This window comes from Papaver somniferum, chromosome 7, assembly GCF_003573695.1.
Source record: "Papaver somniferum cultivar HN1 chromosome 7, ASM357369v1, whole genome shotgun sequence".
Taxonomy (NCBI): domain Eukaryota; kingdom Viridiplantae; phylum Streptophyta; class Magnoliopsida; order Ranunculales; family Papaveraceae; genus Papaver; species Papaver somniferum.
The window spans coordinates 182784986-182807613 of NC_039364.1; positions in this window are offsets into that span (position 1 = coordinate 182784986).

Consider the following 22628-nt stretch of genomic DNA (forward strand, 5'->3'; position numbering starts at 1 on the left):
GATTATGTAAGAGAAAACATATGCACCAGGAACGGTACACCAAGAGTGGTGATAAGCAATGGAGGCTCACATTTCAAGAAGTCTTTCCACGCTCTCCTCATGAAGTACAACATTACACACAAGATTGGTATGCCTTACCATCCACAAACTAGTCGACAAGCGGAAATTTCAAACCGTGAAATCAAGTCCATTCTTGTGAAAATGGTGAATACTACAAGGAAAGATTAGATCTTTAAGCTCAATGATACACTTTGGGCATATAGAACGACATACAAGACACTGATTGGTATGTCTCCATATCGGTTGGTTTATGGAAAACCTTGTCATCTTCCGGTTGAAATTGAACATAAGGCTTATTGGGCAATAAAGAAATGCAACATGGAGTAAAGCAAAGGAAGTTACAACTAAATGAGCTAGAGGAGATACGTAATGATGCATACGAGAGTGCCCGTATTTACAAGGAAAAAACCAAGCTTTTCCATGACAAGATGATTTCTCGTAACTTCGAAATGAGACAAAAAAAAGTCCTTTTATATCATTCTCGCCTTACGTTAGTTGTTACTAACATTAATTTCCTGGAAAATTAAGGTCCCGGTGGATTGGACCATATGTTGTTACTAACGTTTTCCCTTTAGTGCAGTTGAAATTACTAGTCTTAGAGACAACTCGGTTTCCAAGGTCAACGACCATAGATTGAAGCCATACTATGAGAACATCGCTTATATGAATATGGATTAACTTCCATTTGAAGATTTACTCCCTCTGGAAGAGTAGTACGAAGCAAGAGATAAGTCGGGCCGACGACTTTAAACCAAGCGCTAAATGGGAGGCAACCCATTGGTTTTGTATATTTTGTCCTTTTGATTTTTATTTTCTTTTTGTTTAGTTTATTTATTTGTCTTGTTCCATATCATGTTAGGATTTCCCACCTTGACTTTACTAGGACGATTCAATCACATTGAGGACAATGTAAGGTCCAAGTGTGGGGGAGTGGTTAAGCATATAATTTTTAAAATAAAAAATTTGCATAAACCTCCAACTTGTAGAGATTTTAGTGTCACTAGTATACTTCTAGTTATGTTTACATAAGGAATTCTCGGACGAAATAATGGAATTTAGAAGTACTAGAGAATACTAAAAATTAGGTGTCATTAATCTTTGCGAGAAGTCATTTACTGTTTGTGGCTCAACTTAACCATGTCGGTGGAAAATGAGGTGCATACAGATATTTAGTATTAGAGTTGCTGATCAATCATTGGTGGAGACTACCCGTATTTACATCAAGCGAGGCACCGACCATAAATTCTTTGTAGCTGACTCAAAAGCTTTGTTTTGAGTGTGTGTCACCGTACGTTAATTCCGGGTAGAATGGTGAGCTACCCCACTTCGCACCAATTTCAGCACTATTTTTGATCTCTTGAGTGCTAATTATGTCAATCATGAGGGTGACGTCTATAGATGAAAACCTCCTTCTTGTAGTTCGATTTGCAGTTAGCACCATTCTCTCGACAACAAGGGGTCCATAGAAACAACATCATCATCAACAAGCGGAGCATCACAAGTTCTAAGGAAAATTGAAGACGTTCAAGGTTTACAAGCAACAGAACAAGAAAAGAGAAAATTTCATATTCAAGTAGAGCAACATACAATGTGCAGATTTTTGCATATACGTTGAAGACTTACAATACAATGAGCATAATTATACATAAAAGTTGAAGACGTATTTACAAGAGCAAAGAAAAGCAAAAGGTGAAAATTATTGAAGTTTATGATTTGAAAACGATACAAGTTGTGAAGAATCAAGTGGTAAAGTACTTTTCCCACGGCCATGGTTTGTTTAATTTTCACTTTGTTTTGTATTTTATTTCTCTTGTCTTCAAAATTATTTTAAAAAAAAATATGAAAAGAAAAATGAAAAATTCACAAAAAAAAAATCGAGACAAGAGAAATTTTATTTTTGTATTTATTTAATAAGCCTTTGGGAAGGAAAAATATATTAAGAAGTTTCAAGCGACACGGATTTTGAGGTAAAGAGTTACAAATTGTCAAGGATATACAAAGTTCAAGAGTTTATCATCAAAAGTTGAAGACGAAGACGAAGACCAGGAAGATGAAGACGAAGAGCCGAAGACGTTTCTATTGGATGTTGTGAGAGTTGTGTTATCATCATTATCGATCGGATGTGAAGTTGAGTAAGTAATATCATCCTCGATAATAGTGGTTGATTTCCTTTCTTAGAGATCATCTGAAACAAGATTTTTACTTCCCACGATTATGTGGGGTCTCCAGGAATTATTCAGAAGGTTTCCTTCCCACCATTCAAAGTGTCGCAGGATTTATCTCTTCATTCCTTCCTGCACACATATGAGAACCATAAAATTACTTCTTTTGAATGCATTTTCATAAAACCCTTTTTGGTGAGGCAGAAGTCAAGGCGAAATGCTTATTGGTAGCTCTCAAACTTGAGATCTTTCATTATGGCATAGGTTGACCGGTCACACTTTCTTCGATTAATCACACTTTACATTTGAATTTTCTCTTATACTTCTGATTTTTTGACACTAGGTTGAGAATCTTTATGTTCTTATAGCTCTTTGGATGCTTGCGATGCTGAAACGCTTTGAAGTTGGAGTAGGTTCTGTGGGTATATCTCTAGTAAGCCCTCACGAGACTATAACTCGTCCACATGGAAACCTAGGGGTTTAAAGGCTTGTTATACATGCTAAGTTTAACTATATTCTCGACGAAATGAAGTTGTATATATTTAGTTTAGTTTGCTCGAAGACTAGCAAAGTCTAAGTGTGCGGGAATTTGATAGGCGTAGGATGCATTATATTTATTATCTATTGGTTATGCTTTCTTTGCTATTTTTCTTGTAAATTATGTATTTTACGTGTTTTTTTGAGTTATAAGGTACTTTGGAGTCATATGGAGGAAAAGAAGAAGAAATCATACAAATTAAGCCGAAAGGGAAAAAGGTCACTTCACAAGTGAACACTGTTGGGAACCTAGCCACGGTTAAAGGGTGGCCAGTTTTTATTTTAATTGAAAATGTTAAAGGCAACCATGAAGTTACTCAGGGCACCCAGTCTGAGGGTAGATCTTATCTAATGGGGTGTCATTATCCAGACCCAACTCTTAACCCTAGAATCGAGATACTCTCATTCATTTCATTTGAATCTGAAATTGAGAAACAAATCAGGCAGCAGCTGCTGCAATTATTGCTGAGACTGGATCGAGAAATAGACAGAGAATTGAGAGATGAGAAAAGGGTGAGATGAAGAAGAACAAGAAATCAAAGTCATGGCAGAGATGCTGTTCAAGATGGAGTGTAGAATCAAGACCTGCCGTTGCAATTGCGAATTCAGATGTAGAAATTCTGGTAGTGATTGAACTCAAGAGGGAATTAGTGTTTGAAATTGATATGGGTTTGTTGAGATCAAGGGTTATGAAGAAGATGAAGCAGTGAATCGAAGAGATAATGATGTTGTTGATATTCATGGGTTCGACTGGAAGAAAGGAGATGGTCTAGGTAGGGTTTGTTGTGGGTTTGGTGGATGTATCTGCTGCTACTTCCAGTTGAAAGATGTGTTTGACGTTGTTGTGATTTTGAATCTGAGATGATGGAAGATGGGTTCAAATGTGGGATGAAGTGGAGCATTTGCTGCTGAGAAAAATGATGAGAAATGGATTTGAAGCTGTTGCCATTAATGGTGCCGTTGAAGCTCGATAAAATGAGTTAGAGGATGATGATGTTCTGCAGTCGAAGGGGATTTAACTCAAGGGAGAAGAACTGAAATTGGGTTTTGTTTGTTTAGGATTTTCAGAAGGAAATAGATCTGGTGGTATTGTAAATTAACAGATGTTTTACTGGTTTCGGTGGATGATTGAGGTGAAGAACGATGTTGTGATGTTGAGAAAATGGGTTCTGCTCGATTGAAGTTTTGATTCCAAGCAACTAATTGAAGTTGTTGAGCTAATGGATCTGTAACTATTGGAAATAAAGAAAGAACAAGGAAGAAGATACTGAATTGGGTGAGACAGACGTACAAGATGAAATTGTTGTTGTCATAGTGTAGCACATATCAGGATTAATAGAGGTGAAAGCAAACTAGTTGCTGGGGATGAGAAGAGAGTTTAAGTTCCGTCATAAACTTAATAAAATCTGATTCTAGGATTAAGACTTTAGGGTTTGATAATGATAATAATAATATTGATAAAAAGATTGTGTGTCTAAACAAGAAGGCTTAGCCATTGAAAAGACGAGGGTACCCAAATATACCTCAATCTAAAACTTTTCCACCTATAAGTTCTTTCTCTGAAATTGATTGTCTATGGACTGAGTCGAGACAATACAACTAATCGGTTCACACTTCCTGTGATCATCTATGGGTACGAGATCGAGACAATACGACAACAAGATAACTTATGTGATTGACTATGGATACAAGATCAAGACAATACAACAACGAAGTATGTTTACTTGATAAAAGGTTCGGACTTAACCAAACACAATAGGATTGCTATCAAGTAAATAGGAATTAACGTTTGTGTAATTTACTTTAAATTCTAATAACAACAATTATAATTGCGGAAAATAAAAGTAAATGACACAACAAGATTCCGTTAACGAGGAAACCGCAAATGCAGAAAACCCCCGGGATCTTGTCTAGAATTGAATACTCTTAGGATTAAGCCGCTATACAAAATCTAAACCAACTTCGTATAGTTGAGACCAAGCAACTAAACCTATAGTTCACCTACTTTCCTCTGTATCCCTGCGCCTCCAGCTTACAATAAGTCACGCACTTGGAATAATTCATTTGGTTCGTATTCCAAACATTAAAGGAACAACAAATCTGTTCAGTAACAACTCTTTTCAAACAACATGATATGAGTTTGACAAAGGGCTCTTCCGTTTATCCCAATAAACTCCTTTGTCAGGTCCTTAGATCTATCTTTTCAACAACTACCAAAGTAATTGTTAAGATTATGCAATCAATACTCTGAATCACAAAGAAACATATTGATGGCAATCTACTCAACTAATCAATCCAATCTATCACAAAGATAAACTGATTATAGTTTGATCCTTTTCCAGCCGAAACAAGTTTTGTGCACACCAAAGATTATGAACCCAAATATCTTCTTTGTCTTCAAATCTTCTTTGATCTTCAATAAACACCTGCACACAATCAACTTGAATCTCTTGTGATCAATCACACACAGAACGGAGTCTGTTAACAAATGGATTATCACAAGAATTCTACAAACAGTCTAAAGATCCCCGTCGAAACTTCGATCTAGTTTGAGTGAATCTTATATCAGAATAGAAGATTCTCAAGCATAAACAAACTAGGTGCAATCAAAGTTTAACAATCTTTAGTCAATCAAATCAATCGAAAACTAATAATAAACTGCAATTATCTTGTTTCCCACCAACGGTACTCGTAGAGCTTCCCAATCCCAAAGAAGTCTTTAAAACGAGCGGTCGTAAGAGATTTCGCCTAATTAGGGTACTTTCCTCTCCGAATAGACGGCTCCACCGGTAACAACACAACTATATAGTCGAAGGAGTAAGCTCTTCTTCAGTATCTAGAGTCGGAAGGACTTCAAAGTCATAGACTTCTGCAATAGTTGCAACCTGATTTGTATCATCAACTTGATAATTCTCATTAGAAAAATAATCAAGTGTGGCAGTGTAATCATTTCTTTTCCTCTGTGTGTCCTTAGTTGGACAGTCTGGAGAGATATGACCGAACCCTCCACACTTGTAGCATTGGGGAATAATATCATCATCATGCCAGGTGTCTTCACGTTTATATGAGGGAACAACTTTTCCTTTTGACACAGGAGATTCTATTTTTCGATGTCTCAACAGTTTTTTGAATCATTGAGTAATAAGAGACAAATGATGATTTGGTTCAGCTTCATCTTCAGCAGTTAGATATTAGGAATCTTCCAAATATTGGGTCGAAACCCTTTTTATGACTTTGTAGGCCAGACTGTCTTTTTGTTTAGAAAAATTTTCTTGATCAAATATCTTTAGTTTTCTAACTAGGGAACTTCTAGATAAAGACGAAAGATCATTAGCTTCAATGATTGCATGCTTTTTGGAATATCTAGATGGCAACGATCTGAGAATTTTGCACACTATATCCTTTTCAGAAATAGTCTTTCAAGGAGAGAAATAGGCATTAATTATCTCAGAGAGTTTAAGATGAAACTCTTCAAAAGTGTCATTGTCATGCATTCGAATGTTTTCCCAATCGGACGTAAGAGTTTGAAGTCTAGCTTCTTTCTCTGAAGTGTTTCCTTCGAATACGATCTGAAGATTATCCCAAGCTTCTTTCGAAGTTTGACATGTAGAAACATGATGTTCTAAATCACAACTTACAACATGAATAATAGCATTTAAACCATCTGAATTCTGCTTAGCAAAAGCCTTTTCTTCGTTTGAAAAATCCACTAAGCGTTTAAACTCAGTTTCCGAATTTTCTACCATAGGGTAATTATAACCATCGATGACTAATATCCATGTATTAAAGTCTCTTGATTGAAGAAAAGATCTCATAGCATATTTCCCCCATAGATAATTTGTTCCGTCAAATCTTGGAGGTACGTTAATTAAAGTCGATTCATGAGAACTCGAGTTCATTCTTATAGGTTGGATCGCACCAAACATAGATTTTTAGATCTTTTCGTGTTTGCCTACTCTGATACCAATTGAAAAGGCGAGGGTACCCAAATATGCCTCAAGCTAAAACTTTTCCTACCTATAAATCCTTTCTCCGAAAGTGATTGTCTATGGACTGAGTCGAGACAATGCAACTAATCAGATCACACTTCGTGCGATCGTCTATGAATACGAGATCGAGAACAACAACGAAGTATGTTTCCTTGATAAAAAGGCTCGGACTTAACCAAACACAATAGGATTTCTTATCAAGTAAATAGGAAATTAACGTTTGTGTGATTTACTTTAATTATAATAAAACAATTATAATGCGGAAAATAAAAGTAAATGACACATCAAGATTTTGTTAATGAGGAAACCGCAAATGAAGAAAAACCCCGGGACCTTGTCCAGAATTGAATACTCTCAGGATTAATCCGCTACACAAAATTAAACCAACTTCGTATAGTTGAGACCAAGCAACTAAACCTATAGTTCACCTAGTTTCGTCTGTAATCCCACGCCTCCGACCTATGAATAAGTCACGTACTTGGAACAATTCCTTTGGTTCGTATTCTAAACAGTAAAGGAACAACAAATCTGTTTGGTATCAACTCTCTTCAACCAAGTGATGTGAGTTCGACAAAGGCTCTGCTATTTATCTCAAATAAACTCCTTTGTCGGGTTCTTAGATCTATCTTATTCTAAACTACCAAAGGTAATTGTTAAGATTTTGCAATCAATACTTTTAATCACAAATAATTGTATTGATGCCGATATACACAACTAATCAATCCAATCTACCACAAGGATAAACCGATTATAGTTGGATCCTCTTATACCGAAACAAGTAATGTGCACACCAAAGATAATGAACCCCAAATCAGAAATCTTCAATATCTTCTTTGTGTTCAAATCTTCTTATATCTTCAATAAACACCTGCACACAACAACTTGAATCTCTTGTGATCAATCACGCACATAACAGAGTCTGTTAACAATGGATTATCACAAGATCATCTTTAGCACTAACAAGAGTCTAAAGATCCCTGTCGAAACTTCAATCTAGTTTGAGTGAATCTTATATCAGAAGAGAAGATTCTCAAGCATAAACAAACTAGGTGCAATCAAAGTTCAACCACCGTTAGTCAATCAAATCAATTGAAAACACAAGATAAACCGCAATTATCTAATTTCCCACCAACGGTACTAATAGAGCTTCTTAATCTCAAAGAAGACTTTAAATGAGCGGTCGTAAGAGATTTCGCCTAATTAGGTTATTCTCCTCTCCGAATACGCGGCTTCACCAGTAACAACACAACCGAGGAAGTTTGTTGTCACGAAGGATTAGTTTTCTATAAATGCAAACTTCAAGTATTTATAGACAAGAAAGTTTGGAAACCAAGGAATTTCCAAAACCGAAAATATTCTCAAGATATTCATTAAAGCACAAATTCGGTTTCCATAGTTCCTGGAAATGCTCTGTCCAAAATAATGACCGAAAATCTCTTTGGAAAATCTTTAACTAGTAAATGCACATTACTAATTCTTAGTTTCCTAAAATAAAATTAAGACCTTAATTAAAAGATTCTTAACTTATTTATGTTCGATCCATGGATTTTCTTCCTTTAGATATTAAGGAATAATTTTGAACAATTAAAGATAAACATTACTGCTTGTGTTCAAAGTGTGTCGACATCCTTACTTTGTAAGTCCTCTTTCATACTTACAACCTTGAAACCGATTTTCCACACATCCAAACAAGTTTAGAATTGGTTCATCTGACTTTCAAGAACTATATGATCGATCAAGAACACTGAATCACAAATGATGGGTTTAACGGTTCTACCAAAACAAGTTTCGGTTCTACCTCCATGTGAGTATTGTGCATAGTCACACTAGCTTTCCAAAATTCGGTAGACTAGGTACTAGGATAGGTTCCCCATATATATATGGTATCTAACTTACATGTGTTTCACATGTCCATAGGATCGGTTCTCCTTTTCCTAAAAACGTGTTGCACATGTCCATAGGATCGGTTCCCCTTTGTGCTACAAACTTGTTGCACCTCATACAAGGATCGATTCCCCTTTATGATGTGTTGCACCTCTTACTAGGATCGGTTCCCCTTTACCCAGATCGGTTCCCCTTTCACTAATAAAAGTCATACCAATACATAAGTCAGGCCTTTGTGAATAGTTTTACCAAGAACACAAACAAGTCATGAGAGGTCATACTAAATCACACATATTGGTTGTTCACAAGATATACAATGAATAACAATATCAATAACGCATGACGATTTCTGTTTCGATTCATAAACAAGTTTATGAACTTACTTCCTTAAAACACATGTAAAACATTGTTTCCTAGGATGAAATCCTCACCTCATACCCATACATAATCACAATAGCATTTAGACGATTATGTCGATGTCTTATCTACAAAGTTTAATGGTTAAGCAGTAAACCTCGTATTGTATTCCTTAATACCATGTCTATCTAGAGTCTTCATGCTTCGCAGTTTTGTTTTCAATATGCACGACTTGAAAGATATGTTAGGGAACGAAACAGTTCAAGTCAAATATCACTAACCTCAAGTGGAAGGATGATGTTGTCGTTGTAGCTTCTTACTTCTTCACTTCTTCAAGTCTTCACAATACTTGTAATGTCTCATAACCTAATACTTTCAAGCTAACCTATACGAAGTTGACTCTAGTACATAATCAAACGACTCTTAAAATGAATTTTGATTCACTAAAATATGACAACCAAACTTGACATACCAACGCTTGGTGGGTTCAACCGAGCTATGCTCTAAGAGATTATCCTATCAAATCACCATTAATCGGTTTTACGGTTCTACCTCAACATAAAGTTTCGGTTCTACCTCCAAGTGGGTACTAGGATCGGTTACACTAGTTACCATAAAATGGCTAACTAATGACTAGGATCGGTTACCACTTCTTATGGTAAAACTTGTGATCGGTTGACCAAGTTATAGGATCGGTTGCACCAACTTACTAAAACTTGTTAAACCTCTACAAGGATCGATTACACTCTCTCTTGTGATCGGTCACACCTCATATTAGGATCGGTTACCCAATGGCTAGTATTTAGTAACACCAAATTCAAGATATTCGACACTTGCTAATGACTCAGCAAGCACAGGGTTAAACCTCGCTAATTGTTCCCGTGCCACTAATGCTTCATACGCATCAACATTTTGTCTGGACTTATTCAGTCCCTCAGAAGCTGCACGAAATAAAGCTTCAGATTTTTTTAACTCTTCACGCAGTTGCATCACCGCACTGTCTTCAACAACTCTACTCATCACCGAGGGAGTTATAACCTTATTTTGTGTAACATCAACAGGTATCGCAGTATTAGAAACTTCAAGAACAACAGGGATGATAGGAGCAGTTTTACCCTTCTTCTTGTTTCTAGCTACTTGCCATTCCTTCTCAGCATTAGGGTTAGAGTTCGTTTGCACCACAGATTGTTTCTGAACTGAACCTTGTTGCTGAACATTAAATGCTTGGTTCTTGTGTTTTTTCCTACAGTCCGAATCACAATGACCAATGATTTTTCACTTGGAACAAAATTTTGGCTTCTTATGAATATCAATAGGTTGCCAAAAATCTAATCCTCCTACTGTAACATGGATTCAATCAGTATCATGCTCCGCAAAGTTAATATCAACCAGTACTGAGGCGTAATGTCCATACTCGTGAGCTAATGTACGTTTATCCACCACAATGATTTAGCCATTGATAACAGCGTTTTGTCTATCCAAAACTCGACAAGAAGGCCAGGAAACTTCACTCACACGGTAGCATGTGAAGTTTTCTGTTTTTCTGGATCAAAACTTGGATGCCACTCCATGAGGCTTATATTTTGATGATCAATAAGTCATTCTTCACCCACTAATAAAAGTCATACCAACACAAAAGTCAAGCCTTGTGAATAGTTTTACCAAGATACATAAACAAGTTATGAGCGGTTATACTAAACACACATATTGGTAATTCAAAAGATTTGCAATAAATAACAATACCAATAAGCCTAGCGGTTTCCCTTTCGATTCACAAAACAAGTTTATGAATTTACTTCCTTTAGACAAATGTAAAAAATTGTTTCCTATGATGAATCTTCACCCATACCCATACATAATCACAATAGCATTCATACGATTATGTCGATGTCTTATATACGAAATCTTCGTATTGTAATTCCTTAATACTATGTCTAACTAGAGTATAATATCGCAGCTTCGCAGTTATGTTTTCAATATGCACGACTTGAAAGACACGTTAGGGAATGAAACAGTTCAAGTCAAATATTACTAACCTGAAGTGGAAGGATGATGTCGTCGTTGTAGCTCCTTACTTCTTCACATTCTTCAAGTCTTCACGTAATACTCGTAATGTCTTATATCCTAATACTTTCAAGCTAACCTATACAAAGTTGACTCTAGTAAATAATCAAGCGACTCTTTAAATGAGTTTTGGTTCACTAAAATATGACAACCAATCTTGACATGCCAACGCTTGGTGGGTTCAACCGAGCTATGCTCTAACAACCTTTATATAGACTAGCATGACCGACTAAAAAGAAAAGAAAATGAATTCTACCTAAACCAGGAAAGTAAAGGACTTGCAAAGCAAGTGAACTAAAACAGACGCAAGGGATCAACAATCATTGTTAATACAGACGCAGATGTCCTACATCAGTCCCCCTTCTTGAAAGAAACTCGTCCTCGAGTTAGCTAATAAAAAGATCGTCATTATCTCCATATATTTCTTTAGGCTTCGAGCTGTCATCAAAGAATACGAGTTCTTTTCCTCCATGAAAAATGTAGATATCACGTTTACCGGCTTACCAAGATCAAACACAAAACTCGTAGCTGTAGAGATCATAAACCGAAACATCCAAAAAATGTGTCTAAAAGCATGATAAGAGTTGTGCTTAAATTTCCCACGATCAAAGACAAAATTCACGTCACCAGTGTTGGTAATGAAAATCATGCCAGCAACGACTTGCACGAGTACAACATGTGTGTCTTCCAATTTCTGAGCTACTCTTTCGAAAGTGCATTCAACTGACTTGTTTCTTCGCTGGTCGAAGAATAGCTCTGTTGAAATAGTATCCACCTACTTCATAAAATGCAGTCTGCTTTGATTTTCCACGATCAAAAACAAACAAAAATAATCTGAATTTCTTTTAGTTCTTGACTCTTTTGAATAGCATGAAGTGTAACCACGTACTGCCAATTATTCTGGTAGTTGGTTTCTTGGAAACCAAATAACTGACTTAGTCTGTGAGTTGTGATAGACACCGTCCATTCTTTCTCGTTTATCACCTATAGAAAAATATCCATCAACTAACTTCTAAATACCTCTAGTGGTAGCTGTTGTAGAAAATAGTCAACCTTCACTTTGTAATGCATAATATGGATTAAGACCAATCTCCTCTGACGTACGTTCATTTTGTACTGCTACACCCTTAGTCGAGCTGCGATACTGCATAGATATAGTACTGCACATCCTAGTTAGCAATTCGGCGAATGATTCGTGAATTATGCCGAATTGATACATTTTGCGAACTATACGCGTCCGATCAAACTACGAACCCAATACGCAGATAATGTGTGCTTCCCGGATAATACGCGAATTATTTGTCTGACTGATTCGGTATGATTTGACTCCGTCTGACTGATTCCGAATAATTACTGCAGAGTCTGTTGATGTTGGAAACTTCTTTTCCTCTTACGTAGTAATTATCAACCTTACCCAGAGAAGTGAAATTAAAAAGAATAATTTGATTTCTGTATGCTGACAATTCAAATATCATCTCAGTTATAGTGAATCCTATGGATGCAACCAGGATTTCAACGTTCACGTGACTGTCAAAACCTCCAGGATTTATTATTAAAGCCTCTCCCTGTACTGGGCAAATTGAAACTCCACAAATATGGTTGTTATCATCTGTCCAACCCATTGCAAAATGTCTTGAATTAATGAAAGCTGGCTTTGTCACAAATGTCCTTTGTTTAAATGATATAAAGACCTTAAGATTTGCAATGGTATAAGAGAAATCATATTCACTGGAATCATAAAATACCAAGGCATTGTAGTGTGCAGTTCTCTCAACTAGAGTTTTTAACTCCCATGAAGTACGTACACTTGGTAACATATTGTATTCTTCATTGGAGTAAATGCTGAGAATAACTACAGCAAGATGAAACCTTCCCGTTGTAGTGCTTAAAAGTGGTGTCCACTTGTCATGTCTCTGCATGTTATAAGCATTTTCCTTGTCTTTCACTAATAATGTTAAAACAAACCCAAACAGTTCACTGATGAAAGATTTGTCCGCATCTCTTGCTGAAGTAATTAAATGAAAAACAACAACACAAAATAATTCTTCTCCGATGGTGACATTTAACCGCGCGTCGTTGATCCAAATCACTTCAGTTTTTGAAATTTCCAAGTAACTAGAAGACCAAATATCTTTTCCAAAACAACTTATTGAGTTTTCATGAGCCAGAAAAATAACACGTGAATTGTGCCTTCCATATTGCAGACGGTCATTAAGAAATCCAAAAGTCATCAGAGGTCCAACACGATTATTATAAGGGTTCAATTCCAATAACAAGTTTCTACAACCTGGATAGACACCCGTTTAGAAACATCTCTACAAGCCATCTTTGTAATTGCAAAACAATGTCCATGTAATGAATCGTATCCTTCTCTTACCGAATTGTCCTTTGTAGCAGCAGTATATAAATCATAGTCTTCTTCCAAAGCTTTCAAAAAGAACGATTCCATATTAACTCTTTCCTTGAGATATTCACCAAATTGAATATTCATGGTTGTAATTCCTTGACCAAAACAGAGATAATACACTACCAATGAACCTGTTTTTCCTTGAAATAAATCCATATGATCATTGGCATATCCCGGATGTGGAAAATACTGAAAAACGAGATCGTAAGTATTCTGCATCCATGGTGCATCACTGTGCACAAACTCTATGAAAAAAATAAGAACTCCAAAGAAATCTGGAAGTAATAATGGAGTACGAGAAAATTCCAACAATGGTTTACTCGATGTCTCTCCTTCCGGAAACTCTCCAAAGAAATAATTATGCGAGCTCAAAGTAGGGACAGAAATAATGTAAAGTAATACTTATAATTGAAATTGAAATGTTAAAATATAACAAAACACCATGAAATAAAAGTAACCAACTTTTAAATGATGCTTCTTCTACCCTTGGAACAAGGAAGATACAAAGATTTGAGGTTCTTCTCTAATAATCTTCAAATTTCTACCCAATTCTAAGATTGGAAACTAGAAGATAATAGATCTCTTACAAATTGAAATTTCTATCCAATTCCAAATTGGAAATAACAAAGTGCTGGAGGCTCTTCTCTAGGAAGGATTTTAGGGTTCTTACACCACTTTTCTAAACAAACAAAACTTCAAAACTTGTAGAACTAGGGTTTCAACAATAAATAGTAAACATAAAGTATAGACTAGTAAATAAACCAAATAAGGGGAGTAAGAAGGTGAACAAAAATAAAAAGGATAGGAATGGTATTTTATAAATACCACTATGCATCATCCTCCCCTTCTTGAAAGAAATTCGCCCTCGAATTGTCATATTCTTCATCCGAATCATTTTTGCCCCAATACGAAACCAAGTGAATTGATGCAAATAAGAAACCCAATAATCATGCATAGTAGAAAGCTTGTCTTGAGAATTGATGTGCTTCAATGCTATGTAGTTCAAAAATAAAATGAACTCATTAATTATTGCACTACTTCCCTTCTTGAAAAATACTCGACCACGATTTTTTCCTTTATAATTACTCACCAAGTCTAACCACTTGTGGTGATAGTCAAGTGCACACTTAAGAAGCAAAGAAACACCAAGTAGCCCTCCTAACTTTGTACCGTGGCTAGCGCCATGATAATTATCTTCAAAGGAAACCCAAACTGGATCCACATAAGATGAATTCTCATTTCTTTTTCTAATATTTGACAAAGAGCTTGTTGTTGGGTGAATTTTTCTCTCATATTTCATCTTTTGAATGATATTTTTGGATATGGCATAAACATAACTATTGGAATCATTAACAAGCTTGCTTACCTTTCTTCCCATGCTACAAGTGGTTTGGAATGCGTCATGACTTGTCCCTCGATCACCATTGTCAAGTTCAAGCATAGAGTATTTGTTTACGACACCATTTTTTGTATTTGGTAATCGGTGATAAATTCTTCTTCTATTTCTTCATTAGGTTCTTCATCAAATATAGGTGGCGACGTAGGATCAAAGTAAACATTATTACCAATCTCACCTTCCTCACAACTTGAAAAAATATCAAATTTTGGTAGAGATATTTTATCAAACACCTTACAGGAAACTTCTAGATTCTCATACCCACCAATGGAAATTGAATTCTCTAACTCTATTTCATCTTCATAATCATTGGAGAGTTCAAAGGAGTTCATATAAAGACTTTCCAACTTCTTAAATTTCTCTTCTACTAATTGATGCATTTCATCAAACATCTCATATCTCATTTTATTCAATAATCCCATCACTTGAACATTACTTACTTTTACTTCCCCATCCATTTTCATTCTTCTTTTTGATATCATAATAAAACACCATAAGATTGAAATACCCAATTTAAGAAAACTACCAAGAAAAAGAAACACAACCCAAAATACTTGATGATGATATTAGTATCTTTACCAAACCTTCCCCCAAAAATCAAACCAAAGCTCTTGATACCAACTAATGTAAAGTAATACTTATAATTGAAATTGGATATTAAATTATAATAAAACACCATGAAATAAAAATAACCAACCTTCAAATGATGCTTCTTCTACGCTTGAAACAAGGAAGATACAAAGATTTGAGATTCTTCTCTAATAATCTTCAAATTTCTACCCAATTCTAAGATTGGAAACTAGAAGATAATAGATGTATCTCTTACAAATTGAAATTTCTACCCAATTAAAAATTGGAAATAACAAAGTGTTGGAGGCTCTTCTCTTAGGAAGGATTTAGGGTTCTTACACCACTTTTCTAAACAAACCAAACTTCCCCCAAAAAATCAAACCAAAGCTCTTGATACCAATTAATGTAAAGTAATACTTATAATTGAAATTGGAATGTTAAATTATAACAAAACACCGTGAAATAAAAGTAACCAACCTTCAAATGATGCTTCTTCTACCCTTGGAACAAGGAAGATACAAATATTTGAGGTTCTTCTCTAATAATCTTCAAATTTCTACCCAATTCTAAGATTGGAAACTAGAAGATAATAGATGCATCTCTTACAAATTGAAATTTCTACCCAATTACAAATTGGAAATAAAAAAGTGTCCGAGGCTCTTCTCTAAGAAGGATTTTAGGGTTCTTACACCACTTTTCTAAACAAACAAAACTTCAAAACTTGTAGAACTAGGGTTTCAACAATAAATAGTAAACATAAAGGATAGACTAGTAAATAAACCAAATAAGGGGGGGTAAGAAGGAGAACAAAAATAAAAAAGGATAGGAATGGTATTTTATAAATACCATTATGCATCAAGAAATTATCCAAAGAAACTCTCGGTGAAGTCTCGAAGAAAAAATGTTTCAGTTGCCCGCCCAAGACTAAAAAATAACTTGAATTTTCATCAAATGCCAGTTCGGATCATCTCGAACTATAGTACCTCCAGAGTCTTTAACATGTCTTCTCGCAATGCAGAGTGAAACCATTGTAGTCGATCCAATAGTGAATGTAACTGTTCCAGTTTGGTTACTGACCATACCTATGCTAACGAACTGTCCATGAAAGCCCAAAAACTCGTGAAGATTTTGAACGTGTTGTGCTCCTTCGACAAAAACAGTGAGAATATGAAGCGACATATGCCCTTTCTCCATGACGAAAACATCATCTTCCCTTTCTCGTTGTAGTACACTATGCGATTCATTAACACTGTTAATTACATATGCAACGACTTGTGCTAATCGTGCAGCTGCGTAACTTATAGGTCTCTTTGTATGGCATCGTACAGTAAGGTCCTTCATGTAAGCAACATGGCCTTTCTTGTCCACATAGAACCAAACTTCAGTTGATGCAGAACCAAATTTCGCAACACCAACAAATTTTATTATAGCTGACATGCAATTCGTATCACTCCATATGGCATTCGATTATGGTTCAAACTCCTAAAAATAACTACAAAGTGCATTATAGTTTCCAAAAGTAAATAATTTTGTATTTATCCTGTATCATACATCTTTCCATTCTTTGCTATTCACAAGAAAAACGTCGTGAACAAACATCCCATCAGGTTTAAAAATAATTCCGGTGACAGAAATCTTACTTCTTAACTTTACGTCTAAATCCTTTGCCAACGATACTCTCTCGGAGTTTGAGAATATTCGACCACGAATTCTACCGGGATAATTTTATTTAGTGATAACTTGCTGGTGATATTCATATATATAAGCAGATATATGAAATGACATAAAAGGATTACCAGATGAAGAATCAACAAGCTCTCCCTTGTTATGGGTTATAAAGAAACTATAGGCTTATTCGATTGATCAAAATTCGCACATACAATAGCATCACGAACGGGAAATACAACGTCATGTGTATTTCGTTGAACATCATACAGTGATGCGGTCACTGTGGTAGAAAGTTCTTTAGGAAGACTCCATCCAATAACTTTAGGTGTAGACCATTCTAAATAGGTATCTTCATTGTGAAAATCAATATTTGGATATGCTGTAAACTTGATATTCTCAAAATCCCAAAAGTTTTGTTGCTAAAGATTGTCTACCGATATGATTTTCTACAGTAATATCCTGTTGAGATACTAACACATCTACAGATGTATATGGCGACACAAAAGAATTCTCATTGGTTATCCCAACGAGTTTAGCCTTACTAGGGTTTGTATGCAATATTATTTGGGTATCCAGTTGATCAATAACTTGATTACGTTCATCCCTAGATAAAACAGGCATATCAACATCAGAACTTATTAAGCTAAGATCCAAAGACTTACCATTCTCTGACAAATCATCCAACGAATCATGTAAAACTTCCTTCAGCTGATTTTCTTCATCCCTTTGCAAAGTTTCTTTTGTATTCTCCTCACCAACTGACGTGGCTGAAACAGCTATAAAATCATCAGAAAGCGATAACTCCTCTTGAGGTGATAACGAAACATCTTTATCGTTATGTGATTCCTTATCTTCGTCGACAAGAGTTTCTTCTTGTATAAGAGAAATAATGGAAGTTTTAATCTCAGTGACGAAGTTCTTAAAGAGTTCTTCTAAATTAACTTTTGTAAGAGTTTTATCTGCCACAAAGAAAACTTATATAATTTTTGTGAAGAAAATTTAGGGTTTTGAGTTGCGGAAGCGGGTTTAAGGATCTGTTTCTAGATAAAAAATCTAAAAACTCTGTGTCTGATACCAACTAGTGTAGCACAGATCAGGATTGGTAGAGGTGAAAGCAAGCTAGTTGCTGGGATGAGAAGAGAGTTTAAGTTCCATCAGAAACTTAATAAAATCTGATTCTAGGATCAAGACTTTAGGGTTTGATAATGATAATAATAATATTGATAATTGATTGATAAAAAGATTGTGTGTCCAAACAAGAAGGCTTAGCCTTTATATAGACTAGCATGACCGACTAATAAGAAAAGAAAAGGAATTCTACCTAAACTAGGAAAGTAAAGAACTTGCAAAGAAAGTAAACTAAAACAGACGCAAAGGATCAACAATCATTGTTGATACGACGCAAGGGATCAACAATTATTGTTGATACAGACGCAAATTTCCTACATCATGTCAGCACTAGCAGAAGAATGAATGTTTGAAATGAGTTGTGAATGTTAGATGTATGCTAGGTTCTTAACAGGTATGAAGCAGAGAAAAAGGCCTGAAAAAGGGCCGGAAGTCAGCCAGAAACTGAGGAAACTCTGTCCGTTCTTCTGCTCCGGCGATTCAACTTGTTACCGACGATGACCGGTCCAGTCCTATAACTCAACTGAGTAAGATCCAGTAAGACCGAGTCAGATAGTTAACTCGGTCGATTCACTCTTTCTGCCTTGACCCATTGACTGACGGTTTGAAGGATTTGACCGTTGTCCTTGACGGTAACTTGACGGAATATCCTGTTATCAGAGATGAAGATACCAGTGATCGGCAGAAGTATTCCCCTGCCGTTTCAGGACGGATTCCGGTGATCCCAAGAATTTTCCGGCAACCAAAAATTACAGAATTTTGTGTGAGTTTTTTCATGGGTGTGAAGACTTGGAATTGGACGTGGAATTTGACTTGAAATTGAATTTGGAAGAGAAGTGGAGGAATTTTACAAAGATAAGGACTTTTGAGATTGAATAGGAAAATGATCCTAATCCTAAGAAGATTGCAAGCATATTCAAGCCTATAAATAGAGAAGTTCTCTACTTTTCTCTACACACTTTTACACCTCTACACACACTACACTTTGGTTTTTGTTTGCTTTCTGTTTTCTTTATTCTTTATGAACTCCAAACCATGAGTAGCTAAGTTTCTTATTGATTGAGGATGATTTCCTAGTTCTTGACATGTTTTGAGTTTTTTTTTAAATGTACTTTCAAGATTTCACATGATTATCGTTTGTTTTTACGAATAAGAATGTTTATGCTTGATTGTAGGTCGTTTAGGTGCACAACTAAATTGATTTGTTAATTGATCTAAATCTAGTAAAAGTTAGGGGATAAGTAATCGTTTCTTGACTCTTTACACAAGTAGAAAACACGAGACCTTGCGGAGGGATTCCGTGGAGTAATTGTGTGTGAAAACAACATTAGCAAGTAGACCTTGATCTAAGAGTCTAACTACTAATATCAACCTAATAAATTCATAAATCTTAATGAGTTTAATTAAATTACATCTTGAGTGATCTACTACTTGATGGTATGATAAATAGAATCCGATAGGCAAGAACTTTCGTATCCGGTGATACAAGGAATTTAGGGGATAGCACTGAGCTAGCTGTTATTCTACGGTTGGTGATAATCCATGACTAATAACAAGTGGATGAAAAACATAACTTGAATCATTGTTTTGCAGCGAAGAAGAATTCTTTGATCTAATCTCTCTTATTTATTTCAACCTAAATTTTTGATTGCTTTATTTACTTTCTTTTTGCAAACTTTTAAACAAGAAAACCCCTCTTTTGTGACAATTATAAGACAACTAAAACCTCTTGCTCCTCGTGGGAACGAACTTATCTACCACCATATTACTTGTTAATTGAGTGGAAAAATATTCACTAATTTGTTGTGGTTACAGCATGCATCATGTCCTTGAATTCAGTTCCACAGTCACTTCTAATTTTCTTTAGCTTGCGACCTTGTTTGTTCTGGATTCTATTAACAATAATCTTGAATTCACCAAGGGTTTCATTCTTATGAGATAAAAATGCCACCCAGGTGAATCTGGTGTAATCATCTACCATAACCAAAGCATACTTCTTCCCAGCAGGTTGTTGATAGGGCCGAAGAGATTCATATGAATTAAATCAAGTGGAGCTTTAGTGAGAATATCTTGGGATGATTTATGTGGAACTTTCGTTTGTTTACCCTTTTGACAGGCACCACAGACACCCTCAATCTTAGCATTGATTTTGGGAACACCTCTAACAAGTTCTTTATTGATGATCTTAGTTAGAAGGCGATAATTGATGTGACCAAAACGTTCATGCCAAAGATGAGTAGATTCCACCTTAGCCGAATTACAACAATTGCTAAACTAAGTATATAATAGATAACAGTTATTTCTTCCACGAGTTCCCTGAAAAATTACTTTTCCAGTTTTGTCTACAATGTCACATCCAGTCGCATTGAAGACAATTTTATGGTCTTTGTCACAAATTTGACTAACCGAAAGAAGATTAGTAGTCTTACCTTTAATGTATACTACATCATGGATTTCAGGAACGCCAGGTAGTTTGATTGTCCCCTTCTTGCTTATGTAGCAACAACTCCCATCTCTGAATGTTACTGGTCCTCCTTCAAAATCGTTTGAATTCACAAACCACGAAAGATCTCCAGTCATGTGTCGGCTACATCCACTATCAAGGAACCATTGAAAGGGTGATATTGATTTTAGAGCAAAAGCTCTCATACTAACACTACTAACCCGATTGGATTTTCTTGTTAGATTTGTACACCTTTTGAGAGAAGAAAACAGTTGTTCAGCTTTCTTATGAAGATCACTAGAAACCTTTAAACTTTTATTGAAAGACATACACGTATGTTGAAAATGATTATGAGAACCACAAAACATGCATAAACCAACATCTTTAAACTCATCTGAGAGGTTCTGAGTCGCGTCAGGTTTCGCAAAGCCTAAACCTCGCTTATCTCCTAACTTTCGACAATTCTTCATGGAAGAATTAAAGGAGTTTTTCATATCCATTGAAGAAACTTTGACAGACATCAAATCCTTATAATTTGCAATATCTGCAACAAGACCAGAATTGATCCGGATTTGTTCATCCAACTTCTTCTGGAGATTAACTAGCTTTTCAAAACATTCTCGGATATCGGAGTTTTTGATATAAATTTCACAATGAAGACCATCAATTTTCCTATGAATCGTTGTTTTTCTCGACAAATATTTTTGATGATTTTTTCTAGATCAAAGCACTCAACCTCATCGACGGTTTCTAGAACACGCTCGGAGTTAAGTAGATCTAATTCTAGTGAAGCGGTTATAGAGACTTTACTATCCATAGAGTCAGATTGCTATAAACACATACTTATGAGGTCTTAAACGTGTTTGTCTGCTCTGATACCAATTGAAAAAGCGGGAGTCTAACAACCACACCCAATATGTTGTTTCGGAAATCTGTATGGACTAACTCCAATATAATTCCAAGAGAACCAACTAGACAGTCAGACTCAATCAAGGAAAATACATCTAAGAAATATATCTTTGTTACTTAATGTAATCAGCAAATCAAACAGATAGAATCCGCAAGCCTGATTATTATGAGAAATAACTTGAACGGTACCAAAAAATATTCAAGTGTCAATCAATTTATATCAACAACCAAAGGTTGGATTATCAAATTGATTGAACTACGCACAACCTGTGATATTTCAACTTAAAAGAAATAACACTGACACCATACATTTTGTTAACGAGAAAACCGCAAATGCAGAAAAACCCCGGGACCTAGTCCAGATTTGAACACCACACTGTATTAAGCCCCTACAGTCTCTAGCCTACTACAAGTTAACTTCAGACTGGAATATAGTTGACCCCTAACCAATCTCATAGTGATTAAGGCACAGTCGCGTTCCTTACGCCTCTGAATCCCAGCAGGACTCTACGCACTTGATTCCCTTAGCTGATCTCGCCCACAACTAAGAGTTGCTACGACCCAAAGTCGAAGAATTGATAAACAAATCTGTCTCCCACGGAAATACCTACGAGTTTTGTTCTGTCTTTTGATAAATCAAGGTGAACAGGAACTAATTGATACACTGGACTTATATTCTCAAAGAACAACCTAGTAATATCAAACACCTCACAATAACTTAACCTATGGTAGCAGCACAAGTTATTGTTGAATCACAAAGAATGAGACGAAAAGCTTTGTGATTACTTTTTATCTTACCTATCAGAGGTTAAATCTCGAGCAAATCTTAAAGAAGATAGTACTCAATACGATAGAACAAAGTAAGATCAGAACACGCAACTACAGAGAAAATAGTTGGGTCTGGCTTCAGAATCCCAATAAGTCTTTAAGTCGTTAACCTATAATGGTTTTAGGAAAAACCTAGGTTAAAAGAGAATGGACTCTAGTCGCAACTAGTATCACACATGTGGTGTGGGGATTAGGTTTCCAGTTGCTAGAGTTCTCCCTTATATAG